Raw genomic sequence first — 26,780 nt, 5'->3', positions numbered from 1 at the left:
CCATGCTTTCTTGTTCACTCTGAACTTTCCTGTGAGCACAGACTACAAGGGAACACAGAGGAAAGTTAATGCATGTGTATTAAAGAAGTAAATGTCCTTGTTCACAAACTCTTGGGTAACTCTAATTTTTAAACTTTCTTTTCTATAAAAATGGCTGTAATATTCATCTCAGAAGATATTAATGAGTTGACATGGTACATAGTAGAGGCTCTTGAAGCTGTTTTCCATCCTTTACCTCATTTCTCATAACAAAACAATTGAAAGAATTAACTAATGATACAATATAAATTGAGCCATTCACTAATCTTCCAATTAATGTCCCAGATTTTTAAGCAATTCCTGGAATAGCGCAAGAGCTATGTGGTGTTAGGTATATATTTGTGAATTTTGCAAGGGAGCACAGTTGTGTGGTGAGAAACCTAAGGTCTGGAACCTGACACAAGAGGATGTGTTCTCCTTTTGTGAATTTTTCTGGCCTTTCAAATTTCTTGCGCTCACTAGTACCTAGCAATCTTCTTATATTTGAGCACGGATAGCTTTGAACAGTTCTAATGTACTTATTAGATGCTTTAAAGCATAGCAAATATTTGTGAAATATAAGATATTAGATATCTTTAGAGTGTGAACAAAAATTCAAGGCCTTCTACACTAATCCTCAGTAATTTCACATCTGCTAGGTAATTAAATCCTGTCTGTGATGAATTAGGTTTTTCTTCCTCACTTCCACAAATAGATTGAACTGGTCATTTTGGAATTTTCTGATGCATTAGAGCAGCAGTTGCGTTGTAACAAATCAATCTAAATTGTGTACGGCTCAAATATAATGCAAAATTTTCATTTTAGTTCAAAATGAGCTTTTCTGATTGGTACAAGAGCTGAGTTAATGGCATAGGTCATATTAGCCTTCGACACATGACTTCCAAAGAGTTTATCTACATAAACTATTTTATAGTGAGAATGAAGCAGTGAAGGAGCCATGATATCTTATTGACTATGTTGCTGTGGAAGTGAAGCACATCTCCTCTGCTCACATCAAATCAGTGAGATCTAATCACATGGCATTGCCCAAATGCAGGGGCTGCTGCAATCACCATGGCCACCTGCCTTGGTGGCTATTCCCCAGTGGCCATTCTATTCTAACTCTAGGAAAGGAGAAGCAGGAATGCTGATGACTAGATAGCTATTTCGCCCATAATTGATAAGCCCATTGTCACTGTATTTTCTTTGATGTGATTTGCACAGTCCCAGAAGAAAAGTTTTGATTTAGACTTAGGTATCATATGCCCTAAAACATTATATGTTGTATGGCATAACTCATAAAAATTTTAAATGCATTTAATGATGGTGGCAAAGAATACAGTGTAGGATGTGCTAGGAATGAGAAGAAGTGAGTGACAGGAAAAAAAGAGTTAGAATTGAGTATATCTGGGAGAAGGCATTTTATCCCTGAAATATACAATTCTCAAAACAATGTAAGTCTTTTGGAGATAATAAATTCACATCTAATAAACCAGGAAACTGAACCTTAAAGAGTTGGCTAAGGTCACATAATGTGAAACTGCAAAACTCAGACTGTCTCTGAATTTCTTTAGTGTAACTCAGCTCTCACAACTGGTTGGCTCCCCCACAGTTACTCCAACTTTCACCATTTTTGTTTAACTCTGGGAGCAGTAATGTTGCATGTGGACTTAACTTTCCTCCTTTGAAGTACTTAATTCATTGTACTCCTACAGGTATAATTATAAGCATGGCCTACTTTCTTCCCTTTTACTAACTCCCATAATCAAAAGCATCGGCATTTTTGTGTGTTATATAAAGAGTTACTAGTAAATCCTTTTTGCAGTAGACTCTTTAGATATTCCACTTGGAAGAATCCAAATCTCCTTCTTTTCGGTTAAATCCCATCTACAGCTTGCCAGCAATGCTCCCACCATTTTTAATGGGAGAGAAAGGGATAGGATTAAAATGGTTGGGGATTGAATATGATTTTCTACTTTGAGTTTGGATTTACCCAGCTTGAAATCACAGCTTTAAGGGATAATAATAATAAAAAATTACCTTAATTTGCTGTAGGCGATTTCCTCATAAATGACTCCTATTTGTCTAATAATTGTGCCCACCCATCACATCCAGAAAGTGCCCATCATCCACAGAGAGCCATGCACTGAGTTTGACACTGTCAGATGTTTATATTTAATCACTCCAATGTATAGGAATTTCTCTTTCTACACACATACACACACACATACATGCCACAGAGAATAGAATCTAGTGCAATTCACAGGGAGTATTAATTAGTGCATATCAAATGTGAATTTGACAGGGCTATGATTTAAATACAAAGATGCCTGAAGAATTGTGATTCAATATTTGAGCTTCGCACTAGTCTGATGCTATTGTATCCACCTGAACAAATACGGCCTGGCATCCTACCTTCTCTGCAGCTGTTTGACTCCCTCCCTGCTGGGTGGTGGATCTGAAGAGGCCTCTTCTGTGGAGGAGAGGGAGGGAGAGAATTCCACACATGGCTCAGCAAGGGGGAAGACAGCTGGAAGGAAAAGGCAGGTTTCTCTGCCCCTCCTGCTGCTGCTGAATTCAATGGTAGTGTGATCCAAGCAGGAGCACCCACATGGCTGTCCACCTGCAGAGACCTTCATCCAGGACCAGACATTAGCTGTGGGGTAAATGATGACTTCATCTCCAGTGACACTCATTTTCTTCATCCATAGGGAAAAAAAAAATGACAACTCTAACCCCTCACGAAAGATGCTGAGTATTTAGAAGAGCTTACATGATTAGGATGATCCCTAAACAAGGTTCTAATGTGGAATTTTCATGGAGTTTCTCATCCATTTCTAATTCTTCTCCCCAACTGGATACTAACGTAGGAAGACAGTTGGAGTTTATGGTCATAAAAAATCTAGATTTAAATCTTAGTTCTTCCACTTATGAGTGAAACGGCCTATTAAAGTTACTTTTTTTTTCCTCTTTTTGCTTCATTTCCCTCACCTGTAAATTGGGTGATTTATACATACATATATACATACATTTAAAAAATTATTTCATGACTGCCACTTTGATCCATAATGGATTTAAGGCAGTTTTTAAAAATGTATATAAAGAAGTTTAAAAAAATTTAAGACAAAGGAAATTACTTATTACAGTAGCATTCTAATATTTGAGAGAATATAAGGATACAAATATATATGGGCCTCCATAATTATTAAATAACAGCTCACATATCAGTATTAAAACTGAGCTACATGGTTCTTAGCAACAAATAGAAAATGGACACTTGAGCAGTTAAGTAGTTTCTCTTCTTTGTGTAAAGAAAACATGAGGAAGGAATATTCTGGGTCCTCAACAAAGCACAGCTTTTCTTGGCTGTGTTTCTGCATACTTATCAAGAGGGCACCAGGGGTGAATGTGAACAGAAATAATACACACAAGTCCCCTAGCTGCTGATTTAAGAGGTGCTTTCCAAGAACACAAATATATAGAAAAACATCTGTGTCTATGGCTTGCAAGATTTTAATATTAAGACATCATCACTAACCAAAGCAAGCTATAGATTTACTTGTCATCCAAGTCATAATGGCTATGTTTTTTCCAAAAGTAGAAAAAAACTAAAAATTCACATGGGAATGGATATTTAGCTTAGCAGTTAAAACATCAGTGAAGGCACCAGCATCCAATATCAGAAACAGAAAAAAAGGGAGTGATACTTTGTCCACACTCTTTATTTTAAAAGGACGTATTTATTTGCTTGTTTATTTTATTTATCTAACTATGCATTCACTTAAAAGGCAGAGTGACAAGGAGAGGAAGGGAAGTGTGGGTGGAGGCGAAAGACCTTTCACCCCTAGTTCATTCCCCAGATGATGCAATAACCAGATGTGGGTCAGGGCCCAGACAACATCATGTCTCCTGTGTATGTGGCAGGGACTCAAGTACTTGGGCCAACTTCTGCTGCCTTACCAGGCACATTAGTAGGGCTCTGGATTAGGAGCAGAGAGGGGCTTGCATCAGCCTCGGATATGAACTATTGCTGTCCCAGGCAAGCCCTTCTCTCTTTTTATTACAACACAAATCCCATCTCCCAATCCTGATTGCAATTTCTTATTAATAAGGAGTCTGGGAGGCAGGTATGATGGCTCAAATTGCTGGATTGTAATTGCATTGGCCCTATGTATTGTATTGGCTTGATACAGTTCCAGCTATTGTGAGCATTGGGGAGTGAATGAGCGAGTGGATGGGAGTCTCTCTCTCTCTCTCTCTCTCTGACTCTCTCTCTCTCTTTCTCTCTCTCTCTGTGTGTGTGTTTGTGTGTGTGTAAGAGAGTCCGACCCTCAAAAACAAGAATAATAAATGAAGACATGAATTATATAGTAAAAATTCATTTGAAAAAGTCTTAAGAAAGAAGGCCAAAAGAAGATCCATTGTGCCACACTACTGCTCCCCTCGCCAGAAGTGATCTGCCTTCCACGTGTACTCCCACATTGCATCATCCACTGTGAAAGCCTTACTACAGCCCAAAATGTTAACTTCTAAAACTTTTAGATAAATAAACCTTGGTATTTCATGATGTGAATAAAAAAAAAAACTAATGTGAATGCACGAGTTGTCAAATTCACAAACAAGCACTCCAATGCCAACTTCTTTCCTTTCTGTCCTAGCAGAGTGCTTTTCACCAAGGAACAAAGAATAAAATCCAATCAGGAAGTTCTAGATAAGACTACGTGGAAGAGATGCTTTCCTGTGTCATAAAGGACCAACAGATCTCTTCAAAGCATGGAGCAAACAATAGATACAAAACGCATAGCGAGGAATATGTATCTAAGTTCCTGGAATCCAGGTTGTGCAATTAACAGCATCACCAGTGGCTGAAAGTTTCACCAGGAGGTGCCAAGAGTATTATTTCCAACAAGATGGATTGGAGTCATCCAAACTGTCATATCTTGATGATGCTAGAACTGGCCACATAGAGTGTTAACGTTTCAAGTCTCTCTAAACTCAGTTGCTCTAGGCTACTTTCTTTTGTCATTTCATTGTTCATCATATCATAAATGTTATAGCAGTAAAGAGTGGCAGCTACCACGTGGATCAGGAAATTGTGACTTAGGAGAGTGAGGGTTACATTGAGTAAATTTAAGGTGTGAAACCTCCTCACTGAGAGTGACTTTGAGGTCCTGCCCAGTTTGAAGGAGAATGCTATACACAGGAGGTTGTTCCTGACTGCTATTTAAATATGAAGGCAGTGATGTGAAATTTTCTTTTAAAGCCTGTTCCTAATACTTCAGTTTTCCATAGGGTAGAATTGCTATTCAAATACAATCCCCACTAATGAATGTGGGGATGAGATTAAGCTGCACAAGCACTGCCTGACCATAGCAGAACATCCCTGAACCAGGAACTTCTACCGTCTTTGATACTCGACTCCCAGTGTCAGCCTTAGATGCTCTCCATCTAAATTCAACCCTTCCTTGTCATTCACTCATTCAGTCAGTGCCTCTTAAGGGCAGGAACTTGTTCCAGGGATTCATAAAAGAATACAGTATGTTTCCTGACCTGAAGGAGCTGTTAGTGTGAAAGAGGTAGACACACAAAAAAATGTACAATCTAGTGAAAATAAATGAACTTACCATGCTCTTCTACATCATCATCAAAGTAATGTAATACGAGCTTTCTCCATGAAAATCTCCTGGACCTTGTATCCTCTGTTGGTATCCCTCCCCTGTGCTCCATACTGTTCTCTCAGCCCAGGTAAGCCCCGCCCACTCAGGTGATTGTTGAAGTAGATTCTTTACTGCAGGTTTTGGGTTGTGATATTTCACAAGAGCCACTTTCTCACAGATCCCCATGAATCTCCCTCATCCACACTTCCATGCATATGCTGTTGTTGCTTGTGTTTTGACCTGAATCAGTCTTTCCAGTCCTCATATTTCATCATCAGGGACTACCAATGCAGCTTTGAAGGCTCTGTTTGGAGGGCTCCAGAATCTGAAGCTTTCCATGTCTTTATGGACAACCTCACTCTTGGTACCTGCCACTTTCTCTTCCTACTTCTGCTGGAGCATTTGCTGAATTTTCTGAGATGTGTTCATTTGCATATCTACATCATCTACCTGGAAAGTCTAGGAGGACCTCGTCCTTCATCAGATATGCAGAATTGGGCAATGTACCAAAGGAAAGCAAACTGCCCAAATTGCCCAACTTTTAGTGTTCTCACATATGTTATTTCCAACCAGATCTTCCAGTCACTAGTGGTGGTAGGCTATGCTCCATGCAGTCACTCGGAGACTAGCCTAACTGAAGTTGATGTATCTTCACAGGACTTTTAAGAACTTTGTGGTATCCTCATCAAACCAGCAGACAGATAGAAAGATAATGAAGAAAAAACCATCCCTCCCTAGGACCTTGGGCCAGAAGTCTAGGTTCACATCCCATTGCAGAGAGCTTGGCACAGATAAGTCCTTCTGAATATGGAGGTGGGACAGTTGGAAGAATTATGGATTCAGGGTTGACACTGTGTCATGGCACGTTAAACTGTCGCCTGTGATACCAGCAACTAATATGAATGCCAGTTCATGTCCTGGATGCCTCCTTTCTGATCCACCTCCCTGCTGATGTGCCTGGGAAAGCATCAGAAGATGTCACAAGTCTTAGACTCTTGCACTCATGTAGGAGATTTGGGTAAAGATCATGGATCCTAGCTCTGTGTGGCCCCAGCTCCAGGCATTTCAGCCGTTTGGGGACTGAACCAGCATATGGAAAGGGAGTGGGGAAGAGAAGACACGAGTTCTTAGAGGACACCTAACTACCTCTGAAAAAGACGACATAAAATTAGCTGTTTTGACACAAATTCATCATACTCAGGAGATAGTAGTCAACTTTTAGCTGTCAGAGGAAATATAGCACTTAGACATTGAAGAAGTCAGCATGGGAGAAAATTCTGAAATCCTAAAAGGAATTGGTAGAGAAACCCTACAAGCAGTATGAGACAATAAAAGATAATGCTATTTAATTTGGTCCTGTAATTATAGTTACTTCTTCCCAAAGAGCCAAGAAAAAAACACTCTAATTACTCCACAGGTTATATGGAGATTAATAAACCTGACTCCTTCAACTATCTCCCTGCAGAAACACATAACTCATAAACACAGATGATCCTGGCTAAATCTGACCACTTATTAGTCCCATCTCCCTAGGTAAAGGAGGGAAGGGATTGCAAGGTGAGACCCAAATCTGTTGCAGAAATTTTAGTAAATCTTCATGTAAGTTGTTTAAACTAAATCTCAGCGCAAACCCTTGGCAGGGCAACACTTTCTTATTTGCACAGGAGGATGCTGAGTCTTGTGGAGCAGAGACATGCTCCCAAACTGTCATAACTGTGAGCCGAGTGTGGGGCTGTGCAGCATACTTCTATAGCAGCAAATTCTTTCCAGGGAGACCTTGAAGACCTAAAAGAAGATTCCCATCACAGAACTCTGTTCACGAAGGATGGCTTGGTTAGGAATATGCAGCCTCCACACTTGATTACTCAACGGTAAATGTTGTCACCTCAGGTATGGGTCCCAAGATAACTCACTGACTATTGTGAGGAGGTTTTCAGGAAAGGCTTGACCTTCAAATGCCTCTTTTAGCCCATCAGTTGGAGCCTTTGCCATGACTTTGCCGATGGGCTCCACTGAGCTCTCACAGAAATGAGTGTCTGGAATTGGACTCCGTCATGCATTTATATTGGCCTCATCAAAGGGATGACTTCAAGAGGTTAGAATCAACCATCTGTATGTGCTGAGGGGGTATTCCAGGAAGGAGGGAATTGCCTAGAGTCAAGTCCCTGGATGCAGAGGCTGCCATGGAATGAGAGAAGAGGGGATATCAGTTCTGGGCATCTGGCATGATCTCAAGGGAGAAGCACAGTCCTCTGTCTGGAAGCTGTCCTCCTCTATGGCAGGAGATCCCCATCTCTTTAGGGAGCATTGCACACCCTCTCTTTCTCTTCCACACTCTGTCTCCCCAGCTCGTCGCATTCTTTTCATCCTCTGTGCGCTGTCGCTTTGTGTGCACTTAGAAGGAAGACTGCAACAGCCTGATGAGAAGACAAGACTAAAGGCATCACAATGTGTTGATAAGTCAAATGCACTCTGGAAATGGGCAAGCCTGCATTCTAGCCCTGACTTGGCCACCTGAGATCTTGAGCGATCTATTGCATTTTCTTAAGCTTTAGTGTCTTTGTGTATAAAATGAGGATAGTAGTAATACCTATGTCATAGGATTAGCAAAAAGACAATTATGTAAAATACTGAGCTTTACATACAGTACTTATTCAATTTCTGATTAGTTTTTAGAAAGTCTACAAAAAGAGAGATGAGGGATTACAACGTTCTAAATCCAATGAAGCAGTATCCAGGTACATCATGCTTTACAAGTCACTTAGGTCTCTGTCTCAGCTTCTTCTCTTGACCAGAGTGGGGAGAGACAAAAAGGAGAAGGAAGGGGATTCCTGTTCTTGTGTCATACAGAACTGATGAGGATTTCAAATGAAGGAACTGCTATACAAGTCTTGGTGGAAGGGAGTGGAAGTAGCAGAAAAGGCACTCACTTTTAGTTACAGAAGCAAGACCAACAAGGAGATAAATTTGCTATCTAGCCTGTCTGGGGCCCAGAGATTCTAACAGCCTATGAGATTTAGAATAGAAAGATGCAGGGCCCAAAGCGATAGCCTAGTGGCCAAAGTCCTCGCCTCGCCTTGAATACGCCAGGATCGCATATGGGCACCGGTTCTAATCCTGGCAGCCCGGCTTCCCATCCAGCTTTCTGCTTGTGGCCTGGGAAAACAGTAGAGAGCAGCCCAAAACCTTGGGACTCTGCACCCACGTGGGGACCTGGAAGAAGTCCCTGGCTCCTGGCTTCAGATTGATGCAGCTCCAGCCATTGTGGTCACTTGAGAAGTGTGGGCTGGAGGATTTTCCTCTCTATCCTCCTCTTTGTATATCTGAGTTTGCAACAAAAATAAAATAAATCTTTAAAAAAAGAAAAGAGAGATGCATAGAGTTATATGGAGAAGACGGGGTGGGTCATGTCTTTATGAATGGGAGGGGTTGGCAGAGATGTAGGGTCAAACCTACCACAGTGAGATTGGTAATCTGTGTGTTGGGGAACAAAGAATAGTTACAACAATCAGAGAGGAGACACTTCTGGCTAATTAACTGCCAGGAACAAAGGATGATGATTTTATGAAAGTTCACCATGGGAAGGCATTAGTAATAAGCAAAGGATGGAAACAGTTTAGTTAGACTTTTGATGTGGGCATATTGTCCAGCATCCATTCACCCTAATCAGGCATTGAGACCTGGCAGTTAACCCATGTGATGCAGTCTAAAACCTGGGCTTCCTCCTGGGCCCACTTCACCCTCCTCTCCCACGCAGACAGCCCTCTGAGTCTATACATTATGCTTTTATAGTTTCTCTGATGCACTCATTTCTCTCCATCTCTACTCAGCTGAACACTTACATCAGCCTCCTACCTGGTGGCCCCTTCCCTCCAATGTATTCTGATTTCTACAGCCGGAGTGGTTTATTCTTCCTCACAGGTGCCCCTCTCTGATTTAATATCTTCTGACAGGTATGCATCACCCAGAGGATAAACTTCAAATTCTTTGCTGTGGCTGAGCCCCATCTGCCTAATGTAGACTGTAGATCTAGGCTGCTTTTGACAAATTATAAGTTATTTAACTCCTTTTGCACATACTTTATTTTTATTGTGAGGATTAGCTAAGTTAGTGTACATAAACCATTTAAAAAATACTGGGGCACTATGAATGCTTTTTACCTGCTGCTCTTACCACTACCAGAATCATGTCACCATTACCACCAGTATCATTACCACCACCATCATCATCTTAGTATCTTTTGTTTTTTCCTTCTTACTGCTTCCTATGGTTGTATTGAGATTTAATTCCTTCTTCCCAAGCAATACTGCCCCTCAGCATCTCCCCATGTACTGACTCCCCTTCTCAGGTTTTGACTTCCAGGTCCATGCACAATGACTCTTCACTTATATGGTAAATCTCTCTTGCTCAGAGAAGCCTTCCATGATCACCTTTGACAGGGATAAGATGCCTGCCACATCCATTCATGATACCTCATTCTCCTCTACTTGGTAACAGTCAACACAGTGTTATTTCCTATTCAGTATCTCCCTTGCTCACTGGAGCATAAACTCCCTAAAATCAAGAACCAAGTGCATGCCAGACACCACCCTGTGCTGCTCTGCCCACCAAGTGCCAATCGTAACACAAGCCGTGACCATGCTTTGCACCATTTCTTTTCTCTATACCCTGTAAGTTTTATTTCAGGAAGCATTCCCCCTCATGGAAATAAAATTTCCACTTATTTATAGCACCTTTGTATTTGAAAGAATTAAAAAATAGAAAATTGCATTTTAATTCAACTAGCTAAATCATCTGAAATATTTATAAAAGCCATTTTCAGCTTTTGTTCTAAAAAAGAAGGGATGAGGTGGGCGCGGAGCACAGAAGCCACACATGTGTTAGAATGTGCAGTGCTGATGCCCAGAAGGACCAGCCAAAGCTGCCACTCTGCTCACTGCAAAACATGTTTCCCAAAATAAAAGATGTGTCATCCACTGACACTTGCAGGGTCTTGAAACCGTGCATGTTCAGCCTGGTGCCAAAAGAATTGGGGAGAAGAGAGAGCGGCTGCTCCCAGCTCTGTCAGCATCGGCTTCTGAAGCTACCATAGCAACAAGTACAGACTAAAAGCGATCCTTCCGTATTAGGTGTGAACCCACTCCAGATGAGAAAAACAGCTTGCAGGGAAGAAGACAAGTTCACCTGAAAACTGGTAGGAAATCATTTGAATATGACCCATTCCTCCATCCCCCCAACTTGCCTTCCACTTACCAAACCATTAGGTAAATCATGGCATATCAGATTCATAAGAAAGTAAAAATAAAAAAGAAAGAGAAGGAGGGAGGAAGGAATGAAAGGAGAGAAGGGAGGAGGAAAGGAAGGAAGGAAACAAGGAAGGAAGGAAGGAAGGAAGGAAGGAAGGAAGGAAGGAAGGAGGGAAAGAAAGAAACCACAGCAAAACTTCATTCCTTCCAACACGCAGACATACAACCTTGCTTGGTAAAACTGCACTGGAGCCCTCCTCCATCCCCAAATCCCAACACCCTCCCTCTTGTTCTGATTCGTGGCTGCCTTGGTAGCCCAACCATCTGTCAGTGCACATATGGGTAGAAGAGGCAAGCCAGGAAGCAGAAAAGAGAAGAATTTGTTTCATAAGCATATTCTCAACAGAGGAGGAGAAATGCCTCCTGCCAAAACTGAGAGCTCGGCAATGGGACTGGAGTAGTGGCTTGCCATCTGGGAATGACCCTTCAGTTGTAAATGCCACTCTGCCATTTGGGTTCTGGTGGCAAAACCCACCTCCCTCTCCAGGGCATCTCCTTATCCTGACACCCTCTCACTTTCACCGGCTTTCTAACCCCATAACAAGATTCCATGTGGCACAGAAAGCCACAGTCACTGCATTTGTCCTTGTCCAGGTTCTCTTCTATAGCAACCAAGTGAGTGCAGGTAAGAACTGGGACGTGTGGTGTCTGCATTCTTGAGTAAGCCACTTCAACTTTGAATATCACCTTTCTCTGCTATAAAATGGGGACGAAAACATTGTTAAACTTTTGAGAGAAGTGTAAGTAAACCTCTTATGTACAGTGCCTAGCTCATAACAAATAATCAGGAAATGTTAGATGGTTTCACCAATGAATCTTCTCTTACAGCTGATTTGGGAGCACCCAGTATACCTAGTCTTGACAGACACCTATTTCAAGGCAAAGTTGTGTTATCTTACTCATTTTTGTCATACTGACTTTCCAGAGTTCCAATTACCTAATACATGGTACTTGACTAAAAGTAGTTGTTTAATGAATGTTTGTTGTAGAAATACACAAATTGATAAATGAATATGTGGGTGAATGGATGAATGGATAAATGTATGATACCAGAAGGGAAAATCCACCCTCCTTTTGACACGTGCAGTCAAGCACTATCTGTACCTCTGGCAAGCCATAAACAGAAACAAGTTTCCCAGGTGGGTTCACAGACTTGCTGAGTGCTGAGAGCCTTTCTGACCAGAGGCTTCTACAAGGATTTGGTTGGATGTTTCCTTTACCATCCATATGGGATCTTGGAAATTTGGCAAAAGTTCTGGTATTTTGTTTTGTTTCTCTTTCTTGTCTTGACACTGAGGCTCCTTTTCTATCTCTCCTTGAGTGCCAGCACAGACGCCAGCTGGCCCATTTGCTGTGTTAACCCTTTCCAGCCTGCCCCCTTGGACAGCTCTGCCAGTATTCCATATTGCTTGGCTCTGTTGTGAACCCACATGGCTCCCTGCCTCATCATATTTACTACCTTTCTTTCTCTCTCTCTCTCTCTCTCTCTCTCTCTCTCTCACTCTCTCTCTCTCTCTCTTTCTCCAGATTCATTTTGTCGGTCTCACAAAGGCACATCAGGGCAGAGCTGGGACCAAGCACAGAACCAAAGGAAGGCAATTCTTAAAATTGTCAGTAGTTCTACACTGTTCTCATAGTACAGTGAAAATCAGCTTATAATTGAGGAAGCCAAAGTTTGAGGAGGTGAAAGCACATTGGGCCAGAACTCAAGTCCAGAAGCTGGGCTCATTCCACTACAATGAAGTCTCCCCAGTGATATTTCTGGCCTTTCCAGTGTGATTGAAGTAGTCATTCATATCCTTTTTTTCTGTCTCTGTCCATTGCTTCCTTAGGTTCCCTTTAATTTTATAGATGGGTAAACTGAGGCTCCCAGAAGCAATTGATTAATATGACCTCAAATTCTTATTATTGGAAAAGAGTCTTCCAGATGATAGACTACTGATCAAACTCACATGAACAAAAGTGCACAGTCTAGAGAGGACCTTTCTGACTCAGTGCAATCATTTACTACATGTGTGAAGCTTCTCTGTGTCTTTTGCCATCCACCTACTGCCTTCTTCTTTCTGACAACCAGTTTCTACCTTTCCAAGATGTTACAAGTATTACTATGCCTTGATTTGATTAAAATTTTACACCACTCAAAATATTTGCATCAATTTAGTGTATCCTCTTAGCATCTTTAATAAAGATAACAGGTTGGTTTCAACTATGCTCATTTGAAAGATGATTAAACAGAGGTTAAGAGATGTGAAACAACGTCCTCAAGATCATTTATGTAACAAATAATCAGGAGTGGGGCTTCTATGTAGGTGAAAGTCATTTTCCCATTAAACCACATGATGATCAGTGATATCACCAACAGTCAGACAATGCATAACTTAAAATTTTGAGGGCAATTGGGCCAGTGTTGTGGCCTAGTAGGTAAAGCCGCTGCCTGTGATTGCCAATATTCTGTACATGTGCCATTTTGTGTTCTGGTTATTCCACTTTTGATCCATCTCTCTGAAAATTGCGTTGGAAAAGCAACAGGAGATACCTCTCACGTGTTTGTCTCCTGCCACCCATGTATGAGACTTGGATGAGGTTGGCTCCTGGGTTTGGCCAGTCCAAATCTAATCATTTTAGCTATATGGGTGGTGAGTCAGCAGTTGGGAGAGTATCTCTCTCTCCACTTTCTCTCTCTCTCTCTTTGTTTCTTCATCTCTCTGTAACTCTTCCAAATAAATTAGTCTTTAAAAAAATTCTGAGGGTAATAAGTAAAGTTTGGACTTTTCTAGGCTTAACATTGAAACTGAGTGTTTAACCACACTGAGCTACTAACATGGACACAGGCTTCTAGCACAATTAGAAAGGCAATTAGTTTTCCTAAAATAAGAGCAGCTGTTTTTGCCAGTGTATATTAAATAAGAGCCTCATGGTGACTTAGAATTTCCTAAGGACTCTTGGATGCCAGAACAATCCAAGAATGACTGTGTAGCTACATGCCTATGTAGCTAATCCATGGAGATATATAACTCTAACTCATGGCTTATGTAAGAATTTGTCTGTAGAGAATTTATGCCCCAAACAATGACAACTTGTCTTGACATGAACAGAGTCCACTTGAAAGATGACCAGGACACAAGTGTGTGAAATTATCAAATAGCAATGCTCAAATCAGTGAGCAATGAAAAACCTTAGAAACAAGCTAGAGCCATCATACTATGGGAGGACAGAATTGAGCCAGAAGTGAGAAGTAAACTCACACGTGAGGCTCCTGGTACGTTCAGTACAAAGCAATAAACACCAAGAACTCACTTAGTGACTTGCTGTCTTGAAATGATGGCTACAGACAATTTTTTTCCATATAGCTTGCAATATAATGAGAGATAAAAGAAAAAAAGTCTGTGTTCACGTGATACATGTCCTGATAGGAATATAAAGTTACATATGAAAGACCTCATAAGTGCATCTGAAAGGGACATCTCATCCACAGAGGAGGGGTACAAAGAGAGATAGAGGAGAATTCTTAAAGGAAATGGCAGCTAATCTGAACGTTGAGCAATTAGGATGCCAGGGCATTGGGAGAAGAGAGGCTAGTGGGAAGTACATCCTAGGTAGAAAGAATAGTATTGTCAAGGCATAAAGCAGCATGATGTGGGGGAGGGGGCCTGTAAGGAGCTCCATATGGCTACAGCACATCACATCAGGCAGCTGGAGCCAGCGACGAGCATAGAGAAGTCAGTGTGAGGTGCACGTTACTTAATGTATATGTTACAGTAGCTTTTAAAAAGCTATTTCACCCATTTTCCAGATAAGGAAAATGAAAGCCAACAGTGTGACGTAATTGCCTCTAACGTTCCAAATACATCTTTAAAAAAGCATGTGCTGATCTAACAAGAGCAAGGCATTGCCTGTAGGGAAATGGTTATTCATTTCTGGGTTCCTGGGCCCTTTTTTGCTGAAATAGAGAGAACCAAACAGGATTCCTTCTCCATCTACTGCCTGTTGCTGTGTGTTATGATCCTCCAGACTCCCCTTGGCAGCTCCTGCAGAGCTAACACCACGTGCTTGTTTCCAGTACAATGGAGAAGTGCCGCAGCGCTGAATGCAGCAGACCCAAGGGTCAGCCGATGTGGAGGAAACCAGGAGCTCCACAAATCTTCCTCTAAACAAGACATCAATGCAGGCAGAAGGGCAAGGAGAAGGAATAGCAGGAAATAAAAGAGAAATTGTCTATCACCAGTGTTTTCTTGAACAGCAGCCGAGTGATATGCTGAGAGGGACAAAGTGAACTAAATAAAGGGAATATATTGTAGCAGCAACATGTCTTCAACATCATAATATGGATGCCATAATCATACAAGGCTAATAGGCTGAGTCACTCCATAGCCACCAAAGACAAAAACAAATTTGATGGCACAGCCGTGAGGCTGCTAACAAAAATCAATAAATTAAACTGGCTTACCATGTTCTTTAGGATAGGGGAGGCACAATAAAATTATGCAACCAGTAGTTTACTTTCTGAAGCACACAGCCCTCTCTTTCTCACCTTCAAAACAGACATGCTGTGGCCTCATGTTTCCCTTTATCGCAATCTAGACTAGCTCACCAGGAAGGATCCACTGCCTCTTTATACTGAGGTGAAAGTGGCTACTGAGATTTTAGGGTTAACTCCTTTAGAAAAACCAGAAAATGAAGAATTGATTCACCATAAATGCCACAGGAACAGAGAATTCTTAAAATTGTTCACAGCACCTAAACTATGTCTAACACAAAGTGTGATCAATGACAAAAGCAATAATACTTGCTAGCATTTTATTAAGTTTACTATGTAGCAAGATATTATGTGATAGGCGCTATATTTATCCCAAACTTCATCAGGCTTACCTAAAAATAGAGAAGTCACATAGCTAGGAAATACAGAGGCAAGAGTCAATGCCAGGAAACCTAAGTTCAGAAACTGTGTTCTTAACTGTGATAGCTGATTTTACAGTTCATTATAAAGTGCCATGCGGAGGGAATTAAACAGCATTTCTGTGAGGATGTTTTAGGATGAGATCAGCATCTCAATCAAGGTGGACTCTACAGAGTAAATCATCCTCCCCATCAGGATGGACACTGTCCAATCCCTTGAGGGTCCAAAGAGAATAAAAGCAGAGAAAGAGAATCTCATCTCCTTTTTCTCACCAACTGCCTCAGTGGAAAAATCTGATCTGATTTTGTCCTACTCTTGGGCAAGGATTTAGAGTAAACTTCCCCAGTCTTATAGACTCAGAATGAATCCCTGCATCTCTGGGTTACAAGTGGCACATCGTGCGACTTCTCAGCACCCATACACACATGCTCTGGAGAATCCTCACTAACACAATAACCATAGTGCTATAATGATGAGTGGAAAAGATGGCCACGGAACAGAAAAAGCTAGAAAGAGACAGTGCTGCACACATAATATGACAAAGCAAAATTCCATCAAATTTGTTAAAATATTATTAGAACCTATAAGATCACATTATGAATTTTAAGGATGAAGGGTGGTGATTTATCAATGGTTTTCACTGTGTAAGCACTATGTCAAGTGCTGAAGTTACGTAAATTAGACAAATTGACCTGGTCTTAGTGAACTCATGTCTAATGAGGGATAAGGACAAGAAGCCGAGCTGGGCTGACAGGTGTTCAGGTAAGGGTTGGTGCCATAGATTTTAAGGAAGAAGGCACACATCCACGATTAGGGGCAAGACTTTGGCCAGGGACATATATGTATCTTGGAATTCGCAAGTCAAAAGGTAGATAAAATTCTCAGGTTGGAACATTGTGGTCCAAACTCTGCACTCCACGTTGTTTTTCTAATGAGTAATGTGAGCACTAAACAGGTGTCAGGCTCTGTGCTTGGCATTAAGGACGCAAAAATTAGCAATAGACAGGTTTCCTGCTTACATCACATTCCACAGTTTTGCATTTGAGAAGATAAGGTGGAATGTACCACACAAAATGTCACAATGGAATGACAGAAAAACCCCTAACCTCTAAGTCATGGCTCCAGTCTGCTTCTACCACTTGAGAAGTGCTCAGTGAGGGAAGAGGGGGTGAAAAGTTAACAATGTATTGTGTAAAATTTCTTGGTAGGCAAAGAAAAATATGCATCTAGTTAGGTCATTGGCAATCATGGCTTGAACCTACCTACACTACACAAATACTTTTTATGACATCAAGGACAGCCAGAGCCACCTGAAAGTCAAAACCCAAAGCCTTCCTTAGACATCAGCACTCCCACTCTGGTTTCTTGGTGGCCCCCATATTCCAATGAGTTTGTACATTTTGTTTGCATTACATTTATCTGAAAACACTTTGCCAAGTGAAGGAAAATCAAAAACAAGAATATAACTCATGGAAGCAGGAGGGATGGCAGCCAGCACAAGAGGAAGAAATAGCCCAGCAGTGTGTAAATAATGCCTGCACAGTCTGGAGGGGCTGAATCATGTAATCTCTCCCCCACTCATCACAGAAAAACAAGTAAAGACTCTGGCACTTTCAGGGTAGCTGTTCAGGAACAACCTGCCTCAGGTTGGAACACTGTAGTCCAAACTGTGCACTCCACGTAGTTTTTTCTCATGAGTAATATGAGCAGCTGCAGGCTTCATGGATGAGGCAGAAACCCAGCACTTGAGCCTGATGCTAAGGTGGATGGTTGGGAGGCATCACGCTGCACAGCAGGGAAAAACCACAAACCTCTTCTCTCATGTTGAACTGCCTCAGTTTCTCCCAAGATATCTCAGAAATATCCCAATTGTGAAATAATCAACAAATATTTGCTAACATCTACTGAGGGTCTCTTAGAGTAAGGCTGATCCTGTGAGCCACTCAGGTGCTCCAGCTTGCATGTGTGTTTGAGCACTCACAGCATCTTGGTGAGAGTTCATCATTACAGGCCCTTGACCCTTTGTAATGGTGGCTCATTTCCTGTGCCGTGCAGCTTTCTCTTTTTCATTCACAGCTGAATCCTTTAATGTTTTCTATCTTGCCAGACACTGCTATCTAGTTTATACCTGTAGACGTAGTCAGCTGACATCCTAATTTACTCAAAATGCACCAATAAATAAATGATATATTGAAGAGACAGAATTTCATCTCATAGGGTTTGACCATCTTTGACAAGGTTTGACCATCTTTGACAATGAGAAAATTTCTCTGCTGCCTGAGGCTACTTGAACTACTGAAAAATGATTCATCTATATAAATGTTATAGAAATTATTCTTAAAATCTCCATTTATTGCCTCTTAAGTGGTGAGTGGCTGTAGGGAAGTCTTCATTCAACTCCACACGCTTCTATTCCATTCAACTTCATTCAATTTGGACTAAGAAGTACTTCAGCCAGTTTTAAAAAGCCTACTATGTATAAGGCCTTGTGGAAAATCCTAGGATATAGAAGTTAATGGGCCATAATTCCACCTTGGAAGAGCTGCCATCTAGCATAAATTTCACAGACAACAAGCTCAACTCCACAAAGAATGTACTGTAGCCATGATGTGAACTGTATTGTGAGCATAGAAGAAAGACATTCATTACACCAGGGCTGATTAGAAAAGACTTCTTCAAAGTGTTAAGAATTTTAAATGACTTGCCACTTTTTATTTGAATCAGTATTATTTGGATAGGTTACTTTGAATTCAAAGGAACATTAGGCCACAAAGGTGTAATGATTGAGTACCTGCCAATGAAGAATCCATGGTCTACGGGGCTGTTACCATGACTTGAAACTAAGGACTAGGTCTTAATTATCTCATAACTGCCCCACCCAACAACACAATGTCTGGCATAGAGTGAGAGCTCCATGGAGGGCTTTTATGCTACTTCCTGACTCTGATTCAAGCAACTTAGATACCACTGCATTTTGGGCTCAGAAAACATGGAGTAAAATCAATGGGACTGTCTAATACAAAGGCTCATATTTGCTCCGGCTCAAAGTATATGAAAAGAAATGTTAAATGTGTGGGATCAGCTCTGTGATTCAGTGATGGCATTCTACATGGGTGCCAGTTAACATCCTGGCTGCTCCACTTCCAACCCAGCTCCCTGTTAAGGTGCCTAAAAAAGCAGCAAAAGAGTGTCCATGTCCTTGGATCGTTACCACCATGTGGGAAACCTGGAGGAAAGTTCTGGATCCTGACTTTGTTCAGGTACAACCCCAGCTGTTGCAGCCATTTGGGAATTGAACCAACAACAGAGGGAAGATTCTCTCTCTCTCTCTCCATATATATACATGAATATATATGAATATATAGATATAGATGTTGCTGTCCCGCAGTGATGTCCTTGGTGCACATGCACAGAGCCGATAATAACACATGTGGATTCTGACTAATGTTGAAAAAGCCAAAGTTTATTAGTGGCATCAGACTTTATACACTGAGGGTCATATGGATAAGGAGGAAGTATTGAGCTTATCAACAAAACCCATCAACTGTTTCTATACTTTCGTTTGGAACTCCTTTGGTTTTGTACATTCTACCAAGTGTTCTCATTCACATGCTGTCCACTCAACTGTTCTCATACAGATGATATCCAATCAGTTATACAAAAGGTATCCATTTGGTTGTTACCACACAAATATTATCCAATCAATTGCAATCCAGTGCTCACTGACCTTCCAGAGTCCTTCTATAGATAGATAGATAGATAGATAGATAGATAGATAGATAGATAGATAGATAACTTTGCCTTTCAAATAAATCTTTAAAAAATGTTAGTGGAAATTCTAGCAGAGTACTATGATAAGTAGTATTTCTCCCTGACAACTTATACAATATGTGCAAATAAATATATAACCATTACAAAATGAATATTCTGTTATTTCTATTTTTTCTGGTGACTAAAGAGTCTATACCAAAATTCATGGCTCACCACAGATGCTGAGGACCATATGCACAACAGTTTGTTTTCTGATTCTACGACTCTCATCCGTCTTACTGTCATTGTTCTTTATCCACATTTGCTTATTTGTCTTATCCTTCGATTTGTTTTATTCATATCTCTTAAAGACACTTAAAATGTTATCCTGGAATGCTATTGCTGATGCTAAACTCTTGCGGTCCTTGGTTTTCAGAGAAGCAACCATGTGTACAGCCTACAGAAGGCACCTGTGCATCTTCAGCAATTCTGTTTCCTTCCAAATCTGTAGCAGCTGGTAGGGCAAGTATCCTGCAGGTACAGATGCAGCACATCCCTCCACACAAACTGGAGATGGCAAAAGAGGTTTCAAAGAGAGACAGGTCAGAGTACTAAGCTTCAGTCCCAGGGTACTCTGATGGGGGCATGACATATACTGAGAGTGACGCAGACCTAGAATAGGCAAGCACAATGCTTTGCATCACTTTCTCCAGGATGCTGCCCAGGGCACAGCTGGCACCTTTCCTTGGGCCTCACAGTTCTTCAGTGTCTATTCCTCCTTAAAATACTTGTCTTCACCTCATTCTACATGACACTATGTTACTACATCTATTTACCTGTCTAATTACCTCAACCTTAACTGTAATTAAGAATTGCTAGGAAACATATGAAACACAGAAGCTTGCTCCATTACAAGAGATTTTAATTTTATGTCTAGGATGAGGCTTAGGAATTGGGACTTTCAACCAGCAGCCTGAGTTATCTAAAGATTGTCATTTACAGAGTCTGGAGAATTCTATGTGGAACTTCTGACACACAGGTCTATATTCTGCTTCTAAATACGTAGCAGCCAGCACAGAACTTGGTTCACGGTAGCTTGCCCCATTTTACAGATGAACAGACTAAGGCACAGCAGCATGCATTACTTTTCCAGCTTAACCAGAGATTAAAGGAAGCCTAAATTAAAACTCAGTCCTGAAGTTTTCAAAGGACTTCAAAGGACACATATTTCTCACACTCCCATGCAAGGAAATATTATGGTTTGCCTCATTAGTGTTTAATAAGGTTGTGTGATTCCAAAGAATGTACCAAATAACTGGCTGGGGCATGGAGAAAATACATCAGAACTTGAAATCATTTATTTTTGTACACCTTGTATTGCTTCTAGCTCCATGCATTATTGCATTTAAGAACAGATAGAGATGCACAATGCAATGGGAAAAAAAATAAAACAGGAGCTCCTTGATTTATGCTGAAATTCTAGTCCAATAAACTAGTTGAGCAGAGGATACCTGGAATCACAGCAGAGGACAGAACAAATCAATCAACTACCCCAGCCATATGTTGGCAGTGAAAAACTGAACTCTAATGTGGACTATATCAAACAACGGATTCTGCAGCAACTTCATGGTGCTTGGAATGATGAGATTAACAGCAATTAATAACTGCTAACTATCAAAACCACTTGAGCAAGACCCTCACAGCATGCCCCACATCAGGGGCCTGGGATCGGTGGGAGACTGGGTGGGGGGCTTCTCCCTGCATCTCCCTCTTCACCCCAGATACAGCAAAAGAAACAATGTAGAAATAATAATCTTACCCACTTTCCTGTAGCCCTTGAACCTTTTTGCCCTAATGAACTATGTAAAGATTGTCAAAAATAAAGAAAAAAAAGAAAAAGACTAATCAAAAGCTGGAAATACTAGGGCCATCATTGTGGCATAGTGGGTGCTGCTTGAAACATCAGCATCCTATACCCAAATGCCAGCTCCAGTTCCAGGTGCTTTACTCCTAGTCTACCTGCTCCTATTGCACCTGGGAAGGCAGTAGAGGATGCTCAAATACATAAACTCTGCCACCCACTTGGGAGACCCAGGTGGGGTTTCCCAACTCTTGACTTCATCCTGGATCAGTACTGCTTGTTACAGCCATTAGGGGAACTACTAGACAGTGAATGAAGGATCACAATTTCTTTAACTCGATTGCTCTCTCTCTCCTTTTTCTTATCTCTACTTCTCTGTGTCAATCTTCCAAATAAAATTAATATTTTTATTTGAAAGAACTGGAAATATTGTCAGTCACAATTACCTACCCCACTTAATCCTGCTCTCTGGTTAAGCTATAACATAGAGTGCACACTGTGGAGTATGAGTGGTTGACCTCCATGACTGTATAGCTGACCAGAAACTGTGACTCACTGCTGCTACCTAGCATCACAAGAGAGCATCAAGCCACAAGCCACTGCCCTGAGAAAACATCAAAATTTAAAATTTGAAGTGCAGTGTCAACTGCACCATTGTAAATTTGAAAAGACTGAGTAAAATCATTCTAATCCAAGCAAAAATCATACATACACCAATATACTTGTATGGGATGTTTACTCAAAAATGCCTTACTGTGAGGCTGGCATTGTGCCATTATCAAGTTAAGCCTTAACCTGCGAGAGCCAAAATCCATATCTGAGTTCTGTTTTGAGGCCCAGCTGCTCCAGTTCCGATCCATCTCCCTGCTAATGCATCTGGGAAAGCAGTAGAAGATGGCCCAAGTGCTTGGGTCCCTGTCAAACATGGGAGACCTGGATAGTCTAGCTCCTGGTTTCAGCCTGGACCAGTCCCAGATTAGGGGCCATCTGGGAAATGAAGCAGCTGATAAAAGATCTTCTCTCTGTATCTCTGCCTTCCTATTGCTCTGGCTTCCAAAATAAATAAATAAATAAATAAATAAATCCTTTTTTAAAAAATGCCTTTCTGATAGGGTGCCTTCTTTGGAGACCACTACTGCAGTTGCTTTTTCTCTGTTACACTGTTGTAGTACAGCAGTAGCCAAGTCAGACCCAATGCATGGCCTCTTACACACCTGCTGAGACTCCTCAGGGGCCAGAGCAAGAGACAGATGAGTGTAATTACTGCAGGAGGATTAAGCACTTCAGCCTAGAATTTGTAGACACTACACATTGGTCTTCTTTCCTACCAAAGATGCACTGGCTTGCTGAGGCTGGCTTCCTCTGCCCCTTATGGGGATCCTGGCCTTGCTGGAGGCAGAAGTAAGCAGGTCTCTGCAGAGATGAGATCCTATGCTCAAGGATCAGGTAAAAGCCCTTTCTGCTTCTCCCTTGCATTCTGCATTATTTACAGCTCAGGATCATGAAGTTGCTAAAGGATCACATCAGAAATGAAATTTGCTGAGCAGACAAGGCTAGATTAAGGCCAAAAGTGACTACTCAGATGTCTCAGGGTATAGGAGAAAAATGGGTATGTGTGGAAGGGCACTGCTCAGAAGATGAAGGGGACTTTTGGACACGTTTTCAATGAGGTTACTTGTTAGCAACGAGAGTATAGAGAGTGTTGCCACTTTAAGAGCACTGGCAGGGAGAGAGAGAGAGCCAGGGTAATGGGCTGGGATCATGGAGGTAGCAGAGGCAGTTAATGCCAACAGTCCTACACACTGTGCGCTGCCCTGGGTGGGGACAGTTGTACTTGGCTTGATAAACTGGGGTCTCAGTGTGGTGCCATGCAAGCAAAGAAGGCATAGTTTGCTTTGTTTTGTTTTTTTTAAATGATGCTGATCCAAAGCTTTGAGCCAAGTCTCCCACATGTCTGCAGGGGCCCAGGACCTTGGTGCATCCTTTACTGCTTTCCCAGGCCTTAAGCTGGAAGCTGTATCAGAAGTGGAGCAGCCGGTACATGAATAGGTGCCCAAACAGGAGACGGAAGATTATTTTGCTACACTACCACACCAGTACCTGTGATTACTTTTGTTACCTGTGATTATTCTTAATGTAGATAATGTCCTTGATAAGATGGCTTCTCTCCTTGTCTCTTTTTCTCTGTAAAAATCTTCCTTTTGAATTAAAAAAAAAAATCTTAAAAAAACAATGACTTACTTTGTGGCAGTACTGAAAACCCAACCCCCTTTCTCTGTGGAATCACCATGGCAGCTGGGACCCTGTACACACACCCTGAAAACTGAAAACCTTTTAAGACCCTCATCACTGCTCAGCACAGCAGGGCTCAGGTCCTCTTACTTTCTATACCATTCTGCTTCCACTTTGGTTAGACTAACTGAGCCCCTGAATTGCTCCACAAATTCCCTGGTGGCAAGGTTCCAGCATTTGAAGGTGACAATGGATCCTGAGTGTTGAAGAACAATGCCACTGCTTCCTACGTGAGCACTGCACAGCTATGGGAGGTACTTCAGAGGTTGCCCACTCAGAGGAGGCACGGTAAGTAAGCTCTGCTGATAGTGATGGAATAGCCCCAGCCAGCTCCATGACTCCCCACCTTGGGTATCATGTATCACAACAAACAGGCCACTTGAGAAAACAAAGGAGGAGGTGAGGTGAATTCTGGGGCTGCTGGATGCTCACATGAGGACAAGGACTTTCCTGGCAGAAGAGAGAGTAACTTTGGCTGACATCACAGTTGTCTGTACCCTGTTGCAGCTCTATAAGCAGTCATAGGGTCTTCTTTCCACCAGGCTTTTCCCAATACCAACTGCTAGTTCCTCACTTGCATTAACCAGTACCAGTTTTGGGCTGTCTAGAGGGAGGTGAAGCTGTGTGAGAAGATGGCCCAGTTTGATGCCAACAAAAATTTATAGAGAGACAGCTGAGAAAGAATACCCCATGGAAAGAGAAGGGCTCATGGGAAGAGAAGCAAAGTCCCAGGCTGAATGGAAAGAGGAGAAAAAGACAGCTGCCCCAAGTCCTGAGGAAGAAATGGATGTGTGTGAGTAGGCCTTGGCCACTGAGCCTAAGGCCAAGGATCCTTCACTCATCGTTCTAAGAGTACCTTTGTCTTGGGATATTTAAGCACAAGTACTCCACCAAGGGCACCTGTCTGTGGCACTGCTGTATTTCTGGAAGTGTTTTGACAAGGGTAGTTGGATCCTGTGATACGCCAAATACCATTTCCCTGAGGAGCTCATGCAGACTTTCATGGGCTGCAACCTCAGCACTGGAATGTTCTGGCAGTTGGATAAACTGAAGAAAAATGTCTTTGCCAGTGTCGTCCTCTTTGGAACCAACAATAGCAGCTCTATTTCTGGAATCTGGGTCTTCCGAGGCAAAGAGCTTGCCTTTCCGCTGAGTCCAGATTGGCAGATGAAGTATGAGTTGTATACATGGGAGAAACTGGATCCAAGCAGCAAGGAAATCCAGATGCTGGTTCAGGGGTACTTTTCCTGGGAAGGAGCTTTCCAGAATGTGGACAAAGCCTTCAATCAGCGCAAGATCTTCAAGTGAGCACCTCTTGATGTCACCTAGCTGGTTGCACCTGCCCTTCAGGAAATGGGGATCATTATGGGAAAGAGAACATTGGGGAAAAAATGTCACAGTGGCTGGTGCTGTGGCTCAAGAGGCCAATCCTCTTACTGCAGCACCAGCATCTCATACAGGTACTGGGTATAGTCCCAGCTGCTCCTCTTCTTATCCAGCTCCACACTTACAGCAGAGGGAAAATAGCAGAAGATGGCGCAAGTCTTTGGGCCCCTGCACCCACATGCAGAACCAGAAGAAACTCTTGGCTCCTTGCTCTTGGCTCCAGTTTGACTCAGCTCTGGCCATTGTAGCCATGTGGGGAGTGAACCCACAGATTGAAAACCTCTCTCCTTCTGATTTTCCTTTTCTATAAATTTGCCATTCAAATAATAAAGAAGTCTTTTTTAAAAAGAAGAAACAGAATAGTGATGAAATATCAATCAAAGACTTTGGGGATGATGGTTATTAGTTCTCACCAGGTCCCTGGTCCTTGAACTACGGTCTTAAAAGACAGGAGTAAAGGATGGAAGAGAGCAGAAGAAACTCAGGAGTTCCTAAATGAGCTTGACCCCCAAAAATACTCACACCCTTTATAAGAGTGGGCAAGATAAATTACAGACAAAAAGCCTCTGTATATATTTAGTGATCACTATGCATTAAACATCACGCTTGTAGCCCATATGTATTGTATCATTTGATCTTCTCAGCATTTCCTTGAGATAGGTAATATTGTTGATTTTTCCAAGGAAATTGAAGTTAGCAATTAGGTAATTATCTAGGAATTAGTGTAGCTATTGGATAAGTATATGGAACGTGTGATTTAAACAAGATAACATGATTATACCTCAGTGGGCGTTATAGCAAGCAGGTTAAGCTACTGGTTAGCCACTCACGTTGCACTTAGACTGTTAAATCAAGTCCTGGCTACTCCACACCTCTTATCTATCTTGGTGATAATGGATCTTAGAGGACAGCAGGTGATGGCCTGAGCACTTGAGAGACTCAGGTAGAGTTCTGGTCCATGCTTTCCTTGGTCTAACTGCCTGTGTTCCAATACAAACTCAGCCATTTCTCCTCTGTATGGACCAGAGAGAATTGTGTAACTTTTCTCATTTTTTCATCTGCTGAGTTAAATAATGATGAAGTAAGTACTTTGTAATGTTTTTTCTGAGCACTCATCATATTTACATATGTAAGGATGTTTTTTAAATAGAAAGTGACCCCAATGCATTATGAATAAATACTAATCATTATTTTCACTACTCATTCTTTTTTGAATCATTGTTTTTTATCCATGCCCTAGAAGGTTTTGGCATCCCTAGTTCAGAATTAGGAACCCCATCCGACCAATTTCAGTTTCTGAGGTGCTCTGCCAAGCGTATGGTCTGTTTGCATCCAGATTTGCTTCCACTTTTCCTTTATTCTTCTCTTATCACAGGAGGTTGAATTCTGATACTATATTTTTAAGAATCCACTGCCAATTGGTTTTTAGGTGAGTTTAGCTAACAGAAGCCATATACATACAGGCTGGTGTTTGTATAATAGAAAAAGGTGGTTCCATCTTCCCCAGGACTCCAACTGGTATTTGATACCTCCTTTCTTGGTGGTCCTTCCCCCTTCAAAGCAACCTGCATCCTAGGCTCCAGTTCCAGTCTCTGTGAATCTACACTTAGGAA

The 26,780-nt window shown here is 41.6% G+C and overlaps 1 pseudogene; it reads left to right on the top strand.

Moving 5' to 3' along the window:
* The first annotated feature begins 23,777 nt into the window (after positions 1–23,777).
* On the top strand, positions 23,778–25,089 carry LOC121155350 (annotated as a pseudogene).
* The last annotated feature ends 1,691 nt before the right edge of the window (positions 25,090–26,780 follow it).

Source organism: Ochotona curzoniae, unplaced genomic scaffold (assembly GCF_017591425.1).
Source record: "Ochotona curzoniae isolate NIBS_2020 unplaced genomic scaffold, NIBS_Ocur_1.0 contig_291, whole genome shotgun sequence".
NCBI lineage: Eukaryota > Metazoa > Chordata > Mammalia > Lagomorpha > Ochotonidae > Ochotona > Ochotona curzoniae.
This window is presented reverse-complemented; position numbering and strand designations above follow the sequence as displayed.